Source organism: Plectropomus leopardus, chromosome 15 (genome assembly GCF_026936395.1).
Source record: "Plectropomus leopardus strain MGB_pleo_1.0 chromosome 15, ASM2693639v1, whole genome shotgun sequence".
NCBI lineage: Eukaryota > Metazoa > Chordata > Actinopteri > Perciformes > Serranidae > Plectropomus > Plectropomus leopardus.
The window spans coordinates 22,151,471-22,171,823 of record NC_142190.1 but is presented as its reverse complement, the minus strand read 5'-3'; the positions used below and the strand labels follow the sequence as shown (position 1 = coordinate 22,171,823).

General features: G+C 37.4%; 1 long non-coding RNA gene across 1 annotated transcript in view; it reads right to left on the bottom strand.

Annotated features, from left to right (window-relative positions):
- Positions 1-1,191: 1,191 nt before the first annotated feature.
- Positions 1,192-20,353, bottom strand: part of LOC148187296 (uncharacterized) — a 105,470-nt gene continuing 86,308 nt past the window's right edge. The window contains exons 3-4 of the long non-coding RNA XR_015779033.1: positions 9,765-9,906; positions 1,192-1,396 (exon numbers count right to left, since the gene is read on the bottom strand). This is a non-coding gene — a long non-coding RNA (uncharacterized LOC148187296). The remainder of the gene's footprint in view (positions 1,397-9,764; positions 9,907-20,353) is intronic.

Sequence of the window (20,353 nt, the reverse complement as noted above, 5' to 3'; positions counted from 1 at the left end):
CATTATATCCTATTCGACATTTGTTTGATGTTTTGTCATAATTAGTGTATACATTCTTAAGTTATTGCCAAAAACATGTTTTGTGAAGTCCTTGACCTTTGACCACCAAATTCTAATAACTTTATTTTTGAGTCAAAATGCATATGTGTACAAAAACTGAGGAAATTCCCTGAAGGCCGTCTTGAAATATTGCATTCACAAAATGAGACAGACATAAGGCCACAGAGACCTTTGACCACCAAATTCTAATCAATTCGTCCTTGACACAAAGTGGATGTTTGTGTCAAATTTGGGGAAAAAAAATCCCTCAAGATGTTTTCAAGATATCCTGTGCACAAGAATGAGACAGACAAGGTCACAATTACATTGACCTTTGACCTATGGCCACCAAAACCTAATCAGTTCACCAGTAACTCCAAGTGGACATTTGTACTAAACTTAAAGAAATACTCTTCAGGCATCCTTCAGATATCCCAATAACAAGAATACGACGGATGCACAGATGTACGTACGGACAACCCCAAACACAATGTACATGGCCACAGCTATTGCCAGCTTGGAGGTATTAAAACACATCAGAAAAAAACACCACCCACAACAACTGTACAATATTTAGTCTAATTCTGAATTTCTCCACTGCTGTTTCTGCTTCATTCATGCTTTCATGAAAATACAGTGCTGAACAAGGTTACTTTTCCAAGATATCTTCCCATTCATTTAATAATCCATGCCCTTTAGGATTTGTGGAAGAAATAATAAAATATTGATTTTTCATTTGACATTCTGTGATGCAATTAGAAGACGACCCTGGACTAAAATGTAAGAATGCAGCCCAAGATGTCTGGTGGTATAGTGGATGTTTAATTTGGTGTGAGTGTGTGTGTGTGTGTGTGTGTGTGTGTGTGTGTGTGTGTGTGTGTGTGTGTGTGTGTGTGTGTGTTTGAAAGAGAGAGAGAGAGAGAGGGAGGGAGAATAAAAACTGCTGACGTAATGTCTGATGACCAGTTCCACAAATAGGCATCCGGCCAGACAGTTAAAGATGATATGTGGATAGATCAACCTCCTTTAAAAGGTTTCCACTGGCCAACACCAGCCTGCAATTCTATTGCTTAGATGTGTGAATGTCGGGAGAAGCAGAGTGTGTGTGTTTGCTTACACTTTTGTGTGTATGTTTTTATGTCTTCAATTTGTCCATCCACCGCCTTATTTACTTACCTCTTCTGATGCGTTGAGTGTTGACTTGAAGCTTGTCAGAGACATCTGTCCTCCATTTCTCTCTCCATTTGGCCTCAAAGTGTAATCCACCTCGCCAGTACGCCCCTCGGGATTGTGTCACCAGGTGTTGGCCACTTCTTTTGCTCATTTGTTCAGTAGTCTGTTGGTTTTGGTTTGTGATCTACAGTGAGAGAAAAGAAAAAGTTGATGCACACACTTTTGTTTTTGCTGATGTTTTTGGCCTGAAAATCTGGGGCAGTGTTCAGATGCATTTGTTGATAAAGGTCAGTGTGTTCGTAATGGTGACTGTTCTGTTTTATCTGTAGGAGAGATGCTAAATCTGAAAATACAAAGCAGCCAACCTTCTATTCTTGAACTAGATAAATAGCACTTTTGTATAGCCATCATTTTATCTGTCTATGTGGCTATCTGCTTTTATGGGTAATATCTCCTTTTTAAGCACACTGGGTCTGTGTTTTCAAAGTCCTGGATACTCCTGATAATGATAAACTGTTTGCTATGGCTGTGAAATTAACAAGATCTGAAGGTTGTCTACTGAATTATGTTCCTCTACAGTGGCGACTGCTGTAGCTTAGCTGCCTGATGTGACGATAAATGGATGATTTGTTTCATTGCCTAATCCAACCTCCTGCTTGACCTCATGTTCTTTTGTTCTACAGGGTGTCAAAGTCTGGATGGGCTGAAATATTTCACTGTAAAAGCAACACTAAGTGGGATTGTTCAGTCCCATTGCCTCTGTAAATACAGCCACACAACTTATACTCTGACAGCCGAGGTCATGTCTGTAGGTTTTTGGCAATGTCATCCACCAGGACAGATCCTAACTCCTATGGAGTTGCTTGCCCGACACCCAAAAAGTTTATAACTTCCAGGTATGCAGCCCACTGAATATGCACAGTGGTTTTTCTCCCACTGGCCCCGCCCACGAGCTCCTCCTCATCTCTTAGACTTTACTTTGTGATGACGTCACACATTTTAAAATCTTGTTTCTTGGCTAAACCTCCATGGATCAAAAATTCACGGCAGAAATTCATAATGACCTTGTTAGCCTTTCAAGGTGTCCTGTCACCAGTTTTACACACGTCTCTTTTACAATGGTGACCTATGGAGAAAATGATTTCTGGGCCACATGGGTTTTTTTTCGCTGCAATATAGTGAGCGGTCACTGGAAAACGCGGTGTTACTGGGGACCTGGACGTCACAAGCAAACATGAAGTTGGGCAGCTAGAAGTGCTAGCCATGCAAATAGTGCTAACAGTGTTAACAATGACAACAGATGATAGAGCTAACAGTGTTAACCCTGGGGGGCATTGTGTTTCTGCAACAACGCACGGTGCAAAGCAGTGGAAATTGGCAAACCACTGCAGTATGAAGGAATGGACTCGCATACATGCACAGCCAGTGCAGCTAGCAAAACAAAAAACAGAGAAGCTCAGATAATGCACACAGACAGAGATACCATGACTTCATTCTCTGCTCAGTATGCCATTTCTCCATTTTATCTTGACATTGAAAATAGTTGTTTGCTTCATTTGCTTCAACATTGGCAGGTGAAGTTCTTGTAAAGATTTGAATTTTCATTGGATTTTTATTTGAAACTGCATTTCCCTAATCATAATTTTAACACATTAATGACTTAAAAAAAATCAACAATGATCAACGTTTCTTTTTTATGCCAGGCCTTTTTACTGTCAGAAGGAGCCGAAATGTGTTATCTTCTTTTAATTCACTACACGCCTAAGAAGTTAATTAGTTTGACTTTATGATCCAGATTTTTATAAATACAAAAGCTCCAAAAATATGCAAATAACAGTAAAAATGGAGGAAAGTAACTCACTTATTTATTTCTTCAACATGTTACTCATGTAGGGTGTTGCAAAGACAAGCTTATCCCTGTTTGGTGATTTACACGTGCAGCAAACCAACACTTGATAAAAATTAATGGCACACATCTAAAACATTGATGATTCTTTCAGAATGTTCTGCCTCACAGTGTCCACATGGGTTCATATTTTCTTCAATGATTGACACTAATTTCTAATATTAATTAGGGGAAAGTCAGTGTGCTGAATTTTGAACAAAGTCAGAGGATCTGCAAAATTTCGAGCACAGTATCACAGAAGCATTGCACTTAGTTCAGCCTTCTGGTGATGTTAATGTGATCTGATTTTGACAAACTACTTTCTACATCTTTTTTTACTAAAACATAGAAGGACTGCTTCATAAGGGTAAGGGCATTAGAATTTCGGAAAGATCAGCATGCCAATAAAGCTCTTCTGCATTTCAATTAGGGCCAGCTCATTAATGAGTCATCTGAAACTGCACACTCTGAATGAACAACTCCTTTTTAAAATGTGGCATTGGCTGCCTCTGAGGCCAGTGTGCTAATAGAAAAGTTAATTACATCAGAGGCATTCATGTTAATGTATGTACTTTGACAGAGGCGATATAATAAAAGGTTAGAGGAGTGTGTTCCAGTCCCCCGATACCAGACACTTTTAATTGCTTTGTCTTGGGTTCCACAGTCAGTCATTTTGACAATGTTGTAAAATACAGTTGTACATTAATTGTACACGGCTTGTTGAGTTCTGCTGAAAACAGAGAGCTGGTTTGATAGAATTCATATGTTGATTTGACCAGAATTTTATAATTCCAGGAATGGAACACTAAAGCCATTATTCTCCAGGCTGTGACCTACAGGCATAAAACATGAAGACTGGAACAAAGAGAGAGCACTCAGGACAAAAAGTGATGATAACTTCTTGCCTTCTAACCTCCTTGGAATCCTTGAAAACACCAACAGGAAGAAAAATGTTTTCCTGCTGCAGCCAAATCACCATGCATGCAATGATTAAATATTTCACTGAAATGCATTAGGACCGAGAACTGTGTTTATATAAATAATTCTGAAATTATGGTGACTTGATATGATTTGTAGAAAAACATGTAAAACCCACTCTCATTGTCTCAAAAAATATGGTTGAGCTATACAATGTGACCATTTGAAAGAGCACTTTACAGTATAGATCTTGCAATGCTAGCTTTTATACTGGAACACGCCACTAAGAAACCATTTATGTCCAAGAAAATTCACAAAGCTGCACAGCTTTGTATGTACAGACTCCAAAACTTGAACAATTAAATCGTGAAAGGAAGTAACTTAGTCTGATAAATCATCTTGACTACTACCACTTAAACCCTTAAATAACTGACTATCCTTGAAGAATTGTCCAGTATTCCACCACTCACAGTTGTGGACTTGTATGAAAGAAACCTACAGTAAAGGAGGACTGAATGGGTTGTGAAGACTTACAACTTATTAAATGTAATGTGATGCTGGCTGGATCTAAACCAGGGACAAATCCTTTTCTTGCATAAATTAAGTAAAGATTTTTACTTTAAATTATGTCATTCCTCTTTTGGCATGAAGAAAGAAACTGAAAAAAGTTTGAAGTTTTTTGCATGTCTACACAGGTGCACAGCATGCATTTGGGTTTTCTACTCAAGAAATCTGTATTTAACAAACCAATGTATAAAGGATCATATGATGTGAAAATTATATAACAGTATATTTTTAAAGCTGTTAGTGTGATCACATAGTCACAAAGGGAATGCTGTCAAGTAGGCCTTTGGTTTTTTTTTTTTGTTACAAAAACTGTAAGCTACAGCCAAAAAAGTATAATAGTATATTTATAGCTGAATGAAATATAGCAAGTAATGCATGATTTCCAATTTTTCCTAATTTTCTCTCAATATAAAATCAATATTTTGGAAACTGTGTAACTTCTTAGATGTTTCCTGATTTTCCGCAATGTTATTTACCAGAAAGGTGGTACAACTATGATTGGCAAGATATCCCTGAGCTGCTCAATATTTGTGGCATTTTAACGGCCATCTTGGTTTTAAGAGATTTGTGATGCACTTACACTGTTGGCCAGTGGGTGGCAGTGTCTGGCACGATGCACCAGGGTCCACTGTAGTGGCTGATTTGCAACTATACAAAGACATGCACATTGAAGAAAGGCAGTGACCACTATGCATGAAAGTGAAGTGAAGTCGGATGCATCATGGTCCACTGGGCCAATATGACAACAGTACACACACACACACACACACACACACACACACACACACACACACACACACACACACACACACACACACACACAAATGAGTGTTTACAATTTAGCACAAGCCCTATCAAACTAAAACAACAGCAGTGTAATGGAAAGTTCAAAGTTTAGTGTTGAGCAGTGTTTAGTTTCTTGCCATGGTTTTAACAACTTGAACAATTACTCTTAGAATCAGTTTTAATTTGAATTTAAATTATAACATGGAATTTTCCATTTGTGTGGATATAAATCATAAATCAAAGTATTTTTAGTGTAGTTCAGTAGTGCATCTTGTACCAAAGACAGAGGATAGGACAGGATAACATCTACATCAGTAAGAACGTCATTTAAACTGTATCACGGACATGTTCATTTTTTTAAAACTGTACTTATCACACCTTTATACAAATTTCTTTCATTGAAAAAAATAGAATCAGCTCAATTAGACTCTGGAGAGACTTGAGATCAAAAGAAAACATTTTAAGAGGTTAGCTCTAAAGTGATATTTCAAATCTAACTTTTATTTCTCAAAATTTTCTAGAGGTTAAAGAAGGGATGAAGAATTGAGTCTAACCAAGATAAAAAGTAAGGTTCTTTCAAAAACTGGAATATCAAGTGTTTCGGTTCGATGCCAGTGTGTTTTTGTTTGTCTGAGGCCATGTAAAATATGGGTTTAGTTGTTTAGTGTTCGTGGTATGTTTTTGAAAGAAACATGTTGATATGAAAATGTGTGTAAACAGTGTTGAAAAACAAAGATGAAAGAACATCAAGTGCAAGACGAGGGATTGTGCGGCTTCAGGCGGAGCAGAGAGAAGTCCACCACTGCCCTACCACCTGGAGATGTTCTGGGATTAAGGGCTGAACTTCAAGGAGGGGTGGCTCTCAGCTCATGATCCGGCAGCTGGCCTGAAGGCACTGGCGATGCCGTAGGTGTGAAAAGGAGCAATGACCATAAGCTCCAAACCAACCTGAGTACACTCTGGATACAACATGGCAGATGGTTTGGGAAAAGTGATGTCTTTTCTTTTATCTTATTAAATAAAATCATGTTCCAGTAATTCTATATTAAACGAGGAGTAACTTTCTTTGTGCGTGCGTGTGTGCGTGTGTGTAGGAAACCAGTAATTGCCATTTAATGTTGAAGTCAGTTTATGTCAAACGATGTCAGACCAACACCAACACTTAAACCAAGGTCATGAGTGGGCTGGATAACATGTTAACTGATTTAAATATATGGTAATCAGGGATTCATCAAAATTAACTGAAGACAAGTTCACACTTACAGCTGCATTTTTAGGTCTAATTTTACAGTGGTGTACAACTTTACTAAGGCTGGGGCGCTGTTTTGTGTGGGAAGTGGGACTGATCACCCAGGTTGGGGCACTCCAAAAGCCTGGAGTGAAAAGTTTGTTTTTGCTTGCAGTCACTTATTTCTAAGTAATAATCACGTAAATCAGTTGAAAGACTGAGCTTTGACTGAGCTTTGTTTAAAAAAAAAGGTTGAATCTCTCCAAGAAAGAAAGAGAGGACAGGAAAAGGGGGGGGGGGGCTCACAGAGACTGCCTATACATAGGGTATAGAATTGGGTGCTACTGTTAGAAGATAATTGATACAGTGTTCTGTGGGGTTTATAGGTTGTCACTGGCTGTTTGTTAAGCGTGTCTGGGATGTTTGCCATGGTCATCCTGGGTGGGTCACTTCAGTAGTTTATGCATAGCACTAAAGGCCTTAGAGGAGCAGTAGCCTGGCAAGAATGTTTTAGCACCATGGAGTGAGACACAAAACAGACTGGGTTTGATTGTTTTGGCACAGTGGAGAGCAACACACACACACTAAAAACTACTACTGTTAAGTAGATACTTAATAAAAATCTCAGAGAGGCAGAGACAGAGAGGCAGGGTTTGTATTGTCTCTCTCCAAGGTGCTCAAATACTTAAACACAAATCAGAGTTAAAAGATCAGTGTAAGTGTATCCATTGTTTCATTTTTCAAACAAAGTAAGCCAATAGAAGCAACATACTAAACGTGAAGCTGGCTGTACACCAGTGTCCCACTGTCAAGATACTAACAGAGCTTACTGTAATGACAACGTGCTGCACTGCACTGTAAGAGATATACCAGCTTAAGGGTACAACGTTGAACTCTATTTTCTTCTAAGCCTTTATGTTAGTGTAGCAGGAGCAGTCATTGATATTACACTGGGCTGTACTCCCAACAGAAAGCCTTCGCTGCTGAGCAGAGAGATAGAGAGGAGGACAGATGGACGGGTACAGTGGACAGATAGAGGTACATAAACCAGATTAATCATCTCATCATGTGTGATTAATTTGGAACTGAGCGCCATTGGCAGGGCAACACAATGATCCAGACACCCCATTGACAGGTCAATATGTTTACACTGATGGATGTGCTCTCATACATGTGCAAATGTGTACACACACACACACACACACACACACACACACACACACACACACACAGACACACACACACACACAGACACACACACACAGGAGACGGTTTTCCCTTAAGTCAATATTGTCAATAAAAATAAAAATCAACACATCCAGCACAAACATCATCTGTACAGTGTCCTTTTAGTGAAGTAATACCAAACAGCTGACTGAACTAAATACAGCTTTTGGCTGTATTACTACAGCTATTAGCTGTAATAGCAATTCAAGTCTGTAATCATAAAATTATAATGAGTAGACTGACTCAACTTTTCAACAGTCAGTGCTACCAAGCTTGCTAACTACTACCTTAAGGTGCAAACACAATCTGCATTTTACTTCTGAAGGGCTGGAAAATGGTACATAAAGCCCTTGACCAAAGGATTTGTTTCTGAAAGTGATCTGAATATTTTTTTTTTGCCTATGAAATCCAGGCTGCATCTACGGTATGTCTACCGCTTTAAAAAATTTATATTGATGCTGCTCATGTGCGCTGACTTTTAACAGTTTAATTTCACTTTTTATTAGTTGAATGTCACTATGAAAATGAAATTGTAAAAGTGTTCCCTCTCATTGAATCAGTCGCATGTCATCCCTTTTACAAAGTCCAAGGGCAAACATCAGCTGGCTTTGATGTGTGGATATCACAGGTGGTTTTGAACTATGGTTAAAAACCTTGGCGACGTGTCAGGACTTTTTATTTTGAACACATACTGTGCTAAGTGTCACTGTCAATATAAGGCCCATCTCAAGAGGGATTAAAAGCTAATAATAAAAAGGTATCTCTATCCTTATCCATCTATTTATTAAAATAATTGTCTATTTATCAAAATACCCATCTATCCACCTACCCACCTACCTATCTATCTATCCATCCATCCATCCATCCATCCATCCATCCATCCAGCCATCTATGTATCTTTCCACCTGTCTCCACACAGCTTGTTCCAGTGAGTAAGCAGCTTAAGTCGTAAAACCCCCTTGGCATTGTCTACTATGTTATCACTGTTAATTCAGTTAGCACCATTAGCAGTACAAGTAAGGTTAGTGGTATGAATATAGTGAACAATGCTAAAAGGGTTTTGCAGTCAAAATGTAAACACTTATTCACCAGGGAGACATGCAGGGGAGACCAGACGGTGGCCATATTTTTTTTTGCATTACGCCACCAGGATGAAGGGAGAGATGTAATGCGGGGAGAAAATGACAAAAAACAAATGTGATCAAAATGTTAACAAAACATCGTTATACATAGTGGCATTTTAGAGCTACGTGACACTATCTGCTTCCGAAAATAATCTGTTATGTTACATTACATATAAAGTTATCCATGCAAGATTACCAAATCAATTGTATTTCATACAACAAAATACCATTACCTTTCCAGAACTTTCAATTCCATGACTTTTTCAGGTTTTTCATGGCTGTGGCAAACCTGTAAAACTCACTAGGGTAATGGAGCGCCTGGCTAAAAGGAAATGCCTATTGTGTTTCACTGACTTCTTCTTAAAAATTAATCGCTTCGCTTACTGGTTAATGGGTGTCAGCCTACTGAGAGCAAAATTAAGCAAAACTGACATCCCTAATATAGCTATAAATATACTGTATATGGGGTGTCATGTTCTGGCGCCGGACTCAAGTCCTGCTGACATCAAAATGTATACGCATATTGCAAAAGTTTACTTGTATGAAGGACAGCATCAGTAGAATGCCTTTCACAGTAGAGTGATGACCAGCTTGGTATCTAATGGCCTCTCTCATATAGTACTTCAATGGGCCCATCCTTTCTCTGGCAGGAATCAAAATGCACAGGGGAGGAATACAGGGAGAAAAACAATGGCGTGTCACCTCATGGCTGCAGAATAAAAAAGAGGGATGCTTTGTGTTGCTCCCTTTTTCAAACGCACAGGTGTTCTGGCAAACAACTCAAAGTGGGTGTGTGTGTGTTTGCTTATCCACTCACCTTTACTGTCCTCTTCTGAACTGCCCTTGATCACTGAAACGTACTGCGTCATCAAAAAACCGACACATCAAAACAGAGAGTGTTTGCAAAGTTGTGAGAAACGCTCTCTGGGGATCCAGTGACTTTTGTGGTGTTCAGGGTCCTGTGGAAAAAAAAAGGCAGAGAGATGGCAGAAGTGCTCCACTGTCAGTCACAAGGAGATAAAGGGAAGGCTTTATCACAGGAATGCACTTTGCCGTGGCTGTCCGTTTGTCACTGCAGCCTGCACTCAAGTCATCTTTTGTCGGTTCACGATACAGTATATGGTTATAGTATATGATTTGATTGTCTAGTGCAAGTCCTAACTTTACAGAAGGTTGCTGAGTCAACATCTAAAATTTTTTCAAGATCTGCTCCAAACTTAACCTATTTCTACAGTAAGATACACATTTTTTCATAACATTGTGTTTTGAGAAAGCTGAACACACATTTTCTTAGTCAGCAACAGTTAAATATTGTTTGATTAAAATATTGTTTTAATCAGATTCAGAAAAAAATATTGATCCCCTGGTGGGGAAATTGTGGTAAACCTGGTGCCATGTCAGTTGCAAGGATACGAGCCAATGTGAGGAACATTTTTAGCCACGCTACCAGCTTGGCTGTGGGGATGGCAATGTATTTCTGTCAGTTGATCCACCAGTTTGGTCCAGACTGAAATATCTCAACAGTGTTTTTTTATACTGTGCAAACTTTTTGACAACTTTTGTATTGATTGTCATTGAATTTGGTTCAGAAGCAAACAGTATGAACCCTTTGGTGATCCCCTGACTTGTCATCTGTTGAGTCACAATTGGGTCAAAGTTTTCACTTATTCACTGAAATATCTCCAAATGAATTGGATGGATTGGTACATCATTTTTAGGCAGACATTTGTGGTTTCTGTAACATTAATTCTACTTATACTGGGACCATGACAAAGTTGACAATTGAAGCTTTGAGTGAAACAGTTCAACGACTACTGTTTGGATTGCCATGAAATTTGGTAGACATTCATGTATTTCATTTCATCTAAAAGCATTGTCAAGAAAAAAATGCTTATTGTCTAATATTTATTTTATTGCCAAATACCTGCAAAACTAATGACAATGTGTTGTGTTTAGTGCTACCAAATGCTCGGAAGCTAACATGCAACAATACTGAAATGAAACCTATGCCCTTGCATCCAACACACAAAATTAAGATACCAATAAGTATCATTGTTTAAGTGCCTGTGATTTAATCACTTGATAGAGAATTATTAGGAGAAATAATAATAATGACTAGAATAAAAACTTGATTTAATGAAAATAATTTGATTTTTCTTAAATGTAATATTAATTTCTGTAATTTCTGATCTACAGCAGTGCTTCTCTTTTATAAAGTTTCTTAAAAGATATTTGTACTTACAACACACAAGTTTTGTGAGCACTGTATCTGAGCCTTTATCACAACAAGATTGAAAAGCATAGTGTGCTAAATTGAGTTACTTTCTTTGACAAACACTAAAGGAACAGAAAGGTTTCTTGATTGAAAACATGCTATTCTAACCTCCAGTGAGCCAGTCGGATCAGTGGAGGTTACACTTCTGGGCTCCGCAGCCGAATATCTATCTTGTGTGTGACAAAAGTGGTTGGCAGTGGTGGGTAGTTTTTGTTAAAATAATGTGGTAATAATAGTGGCCATGCTGAAATTAGATGACACGTAGATTGCTATCATTCAGGATTAACAAATGTGAGGAAATTGTGGGTTATTACTGAGTATAAAAGGCAAAAAGAGTTCATTTATCAGCAGGAATCCAGATTCCTCAAAAATGCCCCATCACCACCAAAGTAGATGAAAACCTCCTACATTTGTGTGTGTGTGGTTACACATCTACATTACTGGCTCAATGCCCGAATGTCATTGTATTCAGGTCCATTCGAACATGCAGATTTGTTTGGTTTTTTTCTTTCAAAGGAATCCATCTATTCAATCATTAACTGGTATGCATGTTCACTGAAACAGCAATCATCTCAAGCTAAGTTGATTTCAGGGAGATTTGAGGTACAAATCACAGAGAATTTCAGCTGATACAAACTTAAACTGCAGACCACAAACAACATTTAATTTAATACACTTTAAAATAATATTAACTCTAATTATCTTTGTTACTGAATATAGATTTGTTCGCTAGTTGATGAGCCTTTCAGTCACACACTTAGGACAGAAAAGAACATGCTCATACTTATTGTCAACATGTCAGACACATCACAGTATAAAATAAATGTGTCGGTCTGTCATAGATCAGATGCTAGATCAGTCATACAATGGCAATCTTACACAAAAACAGTGAGCAACCATTTTCTCTCATAGTATGTAAAAACAAAGCTCAACCACTTAATTAACAACAACTATGCAACCCACAATAAAATTGTGCCAAAATCTGGCATATCTTCCCATAATACTGCAGTATGCCTTCTGTAACACCAATAAAGGTCAAAGTAAGTTAAGTATAGTGTAAGCAAAAGACGATAGTAAGTTTTTATTAGCAAAACTACTACAAAACTAAGGTCATTACTTTGGGAAATGGCCTTGAGACTTCCCTTGGATGATGCTGATATTTTCATGCTGCTACATGCTATTTATACCCTCAAGGTTTACAATACCTCACTAAGTCATTTACACGTGTCAATGCAGTCTTTTTCACTCTCCCAAAGGCTTGACAATGTTCACCATGTAACATAACCACTGAAGTTGCTACAAAGCATTCCTGCCTAGGTTAGCGCAAGACCCACAATAATTCAGATCAGTCAACGTTAACCAGTCCAGAAAAACATTCCTCTTAGAACAGATGCTAACGTACAACATATTTAAGGGATTTTACATGCTTCATTTTATAATGCCTTTTAGCTTTATAGTTTTTGGACCCAACCAACTCCACTCAGTCTCGCCTTTTAATCAATCCTGCTCTTCATTCTTGCACAACTCAGGGGCGTGTATAGGGAGTGGCCTGGGGTTGCATGGACCACCCCTGAAATCTAATTGGCCATCCTAGGTACCACCCCATTATGATTGACAATCTTCCCAGTCAGTTTGAACTGTTTCACAAGTAAACTGATTTTTTATTTACAGGTGCAATTCAGGCTTAAACCTAAGAGACAATAATGTCACAGAAAAAAAGGCATGGGTGATGGAGACAAAAAAAAGGTAAATCAAAACTATGTCAATTGCCTGCAGCAGCAATTCTACATCATGCCACCCCTTCATAAGTCAGCTCCTCACGAGGACCATCCCTGTAAAAATAGTCTGGACACGCCAATGACACATTTCAAATTTTCTATTCTCCAGCTCTATTCTCTCACTGCACTCTGAAAACAATACATTTAACAAATTTTCACATTTGTTTTATGTATATACTGGGATCTATGGATATATTCAATATTTTAGTATGTTTTAGTAAATTTACAATATATTATAACATATTCTTATATATATATATATATATATATATATATATATATATATATATATATATATATATATATATACTTACAGGAGGATGCTAAGGTTTATTTTTATTACTATTATTATTCTTATTCTTATTCTGATTTTTATTATTTTATTTCTATTGTTATTTGTTTCTCTCTCTAGTGTGGTATGTCGGTATGTCTTTCACTGTGTTTTGCTGCTGTTAAAATGCTGTTGTAACAAAATCATTTTCCAATTCAGGATCAATAAAGTGTATCCATCTATCAATCTAATTCATTATACAGAATTATATATTAGTTATGGTGCTGAATTGGTTGTACCAGTTATGTGCGTTTGACGTTATATAATGGAGATAAGCTAGGTGAACTCCAGCTGCCTCTGACAAGGCAGCCCCTTATTTGACCTGAACCACCCACCAGTAGAGACTAAATTTTAACTGTAAAAAATATCTAAACAATTTATGATATAACATTGTACAACTATGTTCATTAGGGCTCTGTGTGTATTTTTTATCTCTTTAGCTCTCTTTAGCTCTTTTTCATTTCACCACATGCAAGTTAGTATTTACAAATAGGGGTTTATGTTAAGATTTTCTAGCATATGCACAATCACAGTATAAAAACAATTATCGGTTTCATGTCAACCATTGTTTTATGTCCTGATTTAATAATTACTGTAATTCTTAATATGTTATCCTTACAAACGTTCATGTTCTGTGTCATGTGAGATGTGGCTTAATGAATCTTGATCAGCACCTTACATGTCATCAGTGTTTGTAAAAACTTCACCTAACAAAATCTTTACTTACATTTCAAAACTCTTTGACCTCATTTATATTTCTTTGTGACTGCCTAATTAGTCGATCAGTTTTGCTTATTTATTAGATATGTATGCAAGGGACTTTAAAATGCACTCTTTTTATCAGTGTATAAAGACTTCAATAGTATCTGTTAATATTCTGACTACATTTGGGGGAGCTTTAAAGCAAAGCTTTATTGGAAAAAAATGTGAGTCTTTTCAGGGAAGGTAAACTTTTTTTCCAGTGCTTCTGTAATTTCCATGTCAATAGCGTGCCTCTTAGCAAGGTGAGCCATCATATAAAGTAAAGAGGTCTAGAGTGCTTCAAGGCTGGCGCTGAATTGGAACATACAAGTATATTGCAGTATTTTAAAGTCACTTACATAAATTTTCCATCCCTGTGGATGCTCTGAAACAGTATGGGTTCAGGTTCCTTAAAGCCAAAACACACCTCAGGGGGTTTCTGTGCCCAGGAAATCATCAGTTCACATTTTGGACAGAAAGGAGAGGGTATATTGTATACTGGTTGACTATTTCTCTTTCTCTGACCACATCAGATCTGTCTCATTTGATTTGAGTGTTTATCATGATGCCTGTGACTTTGGGGGCTTTAAATTTTTAAAAATTAAGATCAGTAGGGCAGAGATTTGTGCTCTTTTGAAGAAAAAAAACCAAAACAAACTTGAATTCATCTATACAAAGACAGCACTGTAATCAGTCGAAATTTGAGTGTATAAATACCAGAACATTTACTGTCTTCTACTTTTTGCCAACTTGTACTTGTTGAAGTAGGTGCCCTGGTATTTAAGAGCCCAGGTTTGTATGACTAATAATTATTTTTACAATGTTGCATTTTAAACTTTGACATCAATTTCAATATGCACAGTCATTATCTTTTTCACATCATACCTTTTAGAGAAGATTCACATCCAGCAGAAAGGCGCACAATACAGTACCAGCCTATTTTAGGTACCGCTGCAAAAATTCTAAAAGGTGGATTGATTGGCCTCTAGAGAGCAGTAAACTGGTGCAATTGGCTGATACCACCCCAATTAGCACTGTAATGCTAGGTTGGGTGCGCCATTCCTAATGAGGGGGTATACTATGAATATTCAAGTCTGTGGACAGTTTTGATTAATTCATTAGCAGCTGTGTTCACTGGCAAACAAATCTGTCCGTTATTTTGAAAACCTATGGATGGCAGACACAGACTTGGCCAATCTCTTTGCCAGTAATTTTCATAGCAATTTTCAAATCGGCAAAATACTGTAAATTGCAGTAAAAGCCAAGATGGGAGACAATATACAAATTAGAAATATCAAAGTATTTGGCTGGTTGTGTTTTTACTTTCTGCAGTTTGAATGTTTTAGGAGAAGGTTATAGATGAGTAAATATGAGGACTGTATAAATTTGTTTTGCATTGAGTTGCCTGTTTGAGGATTAGCAACATGAAGCCCCCCACCCCGCCCTTCGTTTTCCCCAAGGCATGTCATTACAGTAATATCTCACTGCGCTTTCTCCATCTTTTCCATTACAACACTACTCCTGTATGCATGTTTATCTTTTCAGTGTGTGTAGTTCTGAAGGACAGCACAGTTTACCACCCAGGGAAATAAATAAGCCATCAGTTCAAGTGATGCTAAACTGGCCTTTCTGAATATAATCCCATCCCAGAGAAATTTGTTTGTGTGTGGACATGTATGTGTATGTGTGTGTGAGTGAGTGAGCCCATGTGTATGGACTTATGTGTTTATGTGTATATGTGTGTGACTGATCTGATGATTTGGAGGGCAACCCAAGCAGACAGGGATGGCATTTGTTGCATGACAGGGGGGTTGTACTGCTTCTGTCGGCTACACCATTATGGCGCACACACACACTTACACACAAATGCTAGGATACCACACGCAAATGCCACACACACAAACACAAACAGTATGCAAACGACATTGCCTGTGGCTTTTCAGATGCCCCCTGGGCTTTTCCTGTCCATCTGTGGTGACAGAATGACCACTCTGCCCCCTACAACTTGGGCAGAGCCGTGTAGCCACCGCACACATACAGGAACACCACACCAGAAGCTCTACAGAACGCCGCCGCTGCCCCGCAGAAAAGCAGCATGAATCTTGTTTGTCTAATTGACAGCATTCCAGACAACCAAACAAACAAGCCTTGTTGCAGTGAACTCAGTGACACATTTAGCTTGCAACACCTATGCCCTTCTGTTTAATTGATGTGGAAACACACAAGGTGAACTTTTTGTGAAGGCTTCGCTGACAGCAAGCTTTGATATTTTCATGTTTTCTCACTTTTCATCAGTGCTACCTGCAACAGATGGACTCATGCAAATTTTGTTTTTGTGCAGTTGTTGATGATGAACAAGAGACAAAAGTCCAATAAAATCTGTATAATGTGGTCTCTCAGGATAGATGTGAGATCGTGCTGTGGAAATGTTTAGCTGAATACGATTTCATAGATCTTTTTAAGGTGGATGTGATTTATGGAATCATAGGACTGCCCTAAAAACTGTATAAATATAAAAAAGAATATGTAAATAAATGTGGAAATAAAATGTGGAAAAAAAATAAATAAATGAAGAAGCAAGTAAAGTTTTTTTTTTTAAAATGTGGATTAAAAATAACAATAAATAAATGTGGAATATAAAGATAAAAAATATAATAGAATATTCTAAGCATTTTCATTTATTCACATTCATTTATTTTTAAATTTATGTACACATTTATTTTGATATTGTAAAACTATATAATTATTTTTTGCATATAAACTACTTACCATAATATTTTTTTCTGTATACTTTTTAATTAATTGTTTTTATACAATGTCATTTATTTATTTTTGTCCCATTCTTTTCCATCTTCTTTTCTCTATTGCTTTTACTTGCTGCTATTGCTTTTGCTATTTCTCCAAGTCTGTCCTGTCTAGGATAAATAGTAAATTCCAGCACACATGAATCCTGCTTTAAAGGGAGCATTTTAGCTTTGATAACCAGAAGCTGACACGATGCGGACTTGCACATGCACTATGTGAATGCTAAGCATAATGGCCCATGCACAAAAAAAAAAGAGGAAACTTTCTCCTTCCTCCCCCCATTCAAATCATTTCCAATCTCATACTGTGCACGGACAGTCCACGTCACACAATTTTTCTTTAAATTTTCACAAATGTATTTATTCATTGATTTCATCTTTCTCTTTAGATTTCCGCACTTTTATTTTACTTTTTTGTATTTTTTTAATTTATTTATATATTTTTTAAATTCTGCATTTGTTTTCTTAATCTTTTACAGGTTTTTGCTTTATTATGGCATCCTATGATGTGATTGTCGTTATCTAACGATGACCAGAAAATCATATGGGGACTTACAAAATCAACTCCTCAAATACATAAGCATCCTCAGAAAAACTACCTGGACTGGTTTAATTTCATCTTTACCTTTTAAATGAAAGTTTTACAATGATGTAGCATTTCTTCAAAGTTTAATGTCAACAAAATTAAGAGCTTCTGCTAAGGCAGAATCAAGGACAGCAATTATTGTCGCACTGTATGAATATGTCAGACTAACTACTACATTTCAGCTTTTAACAAGACAAACAATGAATGTGAATCTGCTTAATGCTTTGATAAACACCTCACCTCAGTGATGCAAAGATGAACTACCTCCATTTTTTCACCAATTATTCTTGACACACTGTTACTAACGAGCTGTAATTGGTTAATTGGCGTCTTGTTTGTGTGAATGAATAATAACTTAGAATGTCACCTTGTGAAAGTGTGCTGCTTTAAAAGCAATTTTAGTGGGACTTTAAAGGCCCTGAGCTACTTGAATAGGCTTTGCCAAGTGACAAAGGCAGTTTCTTTACTCTCTGTTACTTAATGGCACTAAAAGGCTTTTTTCTAAACTTCAAGCAGAAGACTGCTGACATGTGATAAAAATGGGAAGGCATAAAAAAAAATCATGACATGTATCTAATAAAAAATAGGACTGCAAAGTAAATACAAAAATGCATATGTTAATTCAGCTATGTTTAAATAAAACAGTGTATCCCACTACAGAAATATTTGAGTAACACATTGATAAACAAATAGACAACTGCCATGCACAGCGATTTCTGCACAATTTTCATTTTAGTCTTTACTCCCATCGCACAGCAGTTTGCCATCATCACACGCAGATGTTCAGACAGAATCACCTGTCTTATAGAGGAACATCAATCTAAAATAGATTTACATTTAGGACAGATAGTTTGGCAAAGGTGTACATGTGTTCCGAATTGACTGATCAAACTGAAATCTAAAAACACGATTCGAAACATTGCAATATACATGAGAATGAATTATTTATGCTGCTGTACAGCTTCAATCAAGGAAATGAGATGAGCAAAGCCCTGATCATTACGGGGATGGCTTACATCAAAGCCTCATAATTTGTGCATGTGTGTGTGTGCGTGGGCCTTTTCAAATTCACACCCAGTCTTTGTACGTGATTGACCTAGAGATTACTGCAAAGAAAATTATATGGTAGAATTGTATGGAGCTAATGATAATAGAGGTGGAAGTATGTGTTATGTGTGTGTCTGTCAAACCAAAGTGTTTAGCTTGCTGTGTGGAATTAACACCTGCGTTATCAGGGCCTGTGTGCCATCATGTGAGACTGGGTGTTGGCATGACAACTAATTGCGCAACAGATAATTTAAACTATGTTGAAACCATTGTTTGAATAGTGTCATTAAATCATGCAGAAATGTGTGATTTTCTGAATTTCTTTCACACTGAATTTGGTCAGACATTTTGCAGATGCATGGTAGTAATTTACAAGAGAGACTGGAATAAATGTCACAGAGGTTTGATAGCCCCCTCATTAAATTGGTGCTGGTAATTGAACATGTAACCTTCAAACAAGTGATCCCATTTGATTTAAATGGCATTCATTCAGTGGTTTTAGCACTTTGGTGTACAAGCCTGTTGACCTGACCTGCCAAACAGAAATCTGACCATTCACGACACATACTACAAATACAATACAATACATAATTTAGCTAACTCTGGCTGTCAAAGCGCACATCAAACATAAAAATATGTGATTTCTACAACAGAGGCTACATTCAGACTGCAGGCAAATCAGATTTCCTTCACAAATTAGATCTTGAAGACCAACTGTCCCCACTTGTATTTGTAAATGAACAGACTGGATTTGTGCATCTAGACATCAGGAACTTATCTGCATGCGTTGCTGTGGCCAAGTAGGCATCAGTAACTATGTAGCTGAGCTGATAATGCTGCCTTACAATGTCAAAGCATGAGCAATGGAGGTCCATCATTTTGCCCTCCAAACAATTGTGCTGTCAAGTTGTAGGTATTTATTTCAAATTATTTTGGTATCCGTCAACAGTCTCCATGTTGTCCTCAATAGCTCTGTTCTGTCATTCTGAGACACTTCAAAATCTGATTTAAGTAACCTGAGCTTCCAGACAGAGATGCATCTTTTAAAAGTCTGATTGGAATCACATTTCGAACCACCTCCAAATGTGGTTTGGGGTTTGAGTCACATTTCATTATTTTTTTTTATGTCTAGACCTAATAAAATCAATATGGATGAACCCAAAAAAATGACTTGAGTCTGTCAGTCTGAACAATGCCTTATTGCCCTCCAGAATGACACACATAAGAGCTTTCTGATCTGACTCCCCTATCAGCAGTACAATATCATTTATCTGTGCCTTCCAAAACCATTACAAAATGAAAGCATTTCCCAGCCTGACACTGCTATGGTTAGGGGTTTGATTAGAAAAATAGCATTGTCCTGTGATATTTTATTGTTTGAGGCTAGGTTTTGCTAAATATTATATTGCATTTTTGCAGAATTAGAATTGTGTCTTTTGTGTCCTTATCTTTACAGTGTCATGTTAGGAATAAGATTGCTTCACAGCATGGAAATTGAGTACTTTATTAAGATAGATTTGAAAAACCCATAGCTGTTCTTTAATAAGTTTTGGTTGCAGCACATGACTACATGCCTTTCTTCATGCTCACCAAACAGGTCTAAACTTCTAATTTGTATCTTTTTTAACCCTCCAGTCACTTGCCCACAACTACCACCTTTAACAATAAGCTCTCATCTGACCACAGCCTCTCACCCTCTTCTTGCTGCCCTAACATGATGTTGGCAGAACACACAATGCTATAGGGCATCACTTGAGACCTGTGCCTGATCCACTGGTTCACACACAGATGGATATATGCTGAGAGTGTGAGAGGGACTCACTCCCAGAAAGAGCCATGGGCTC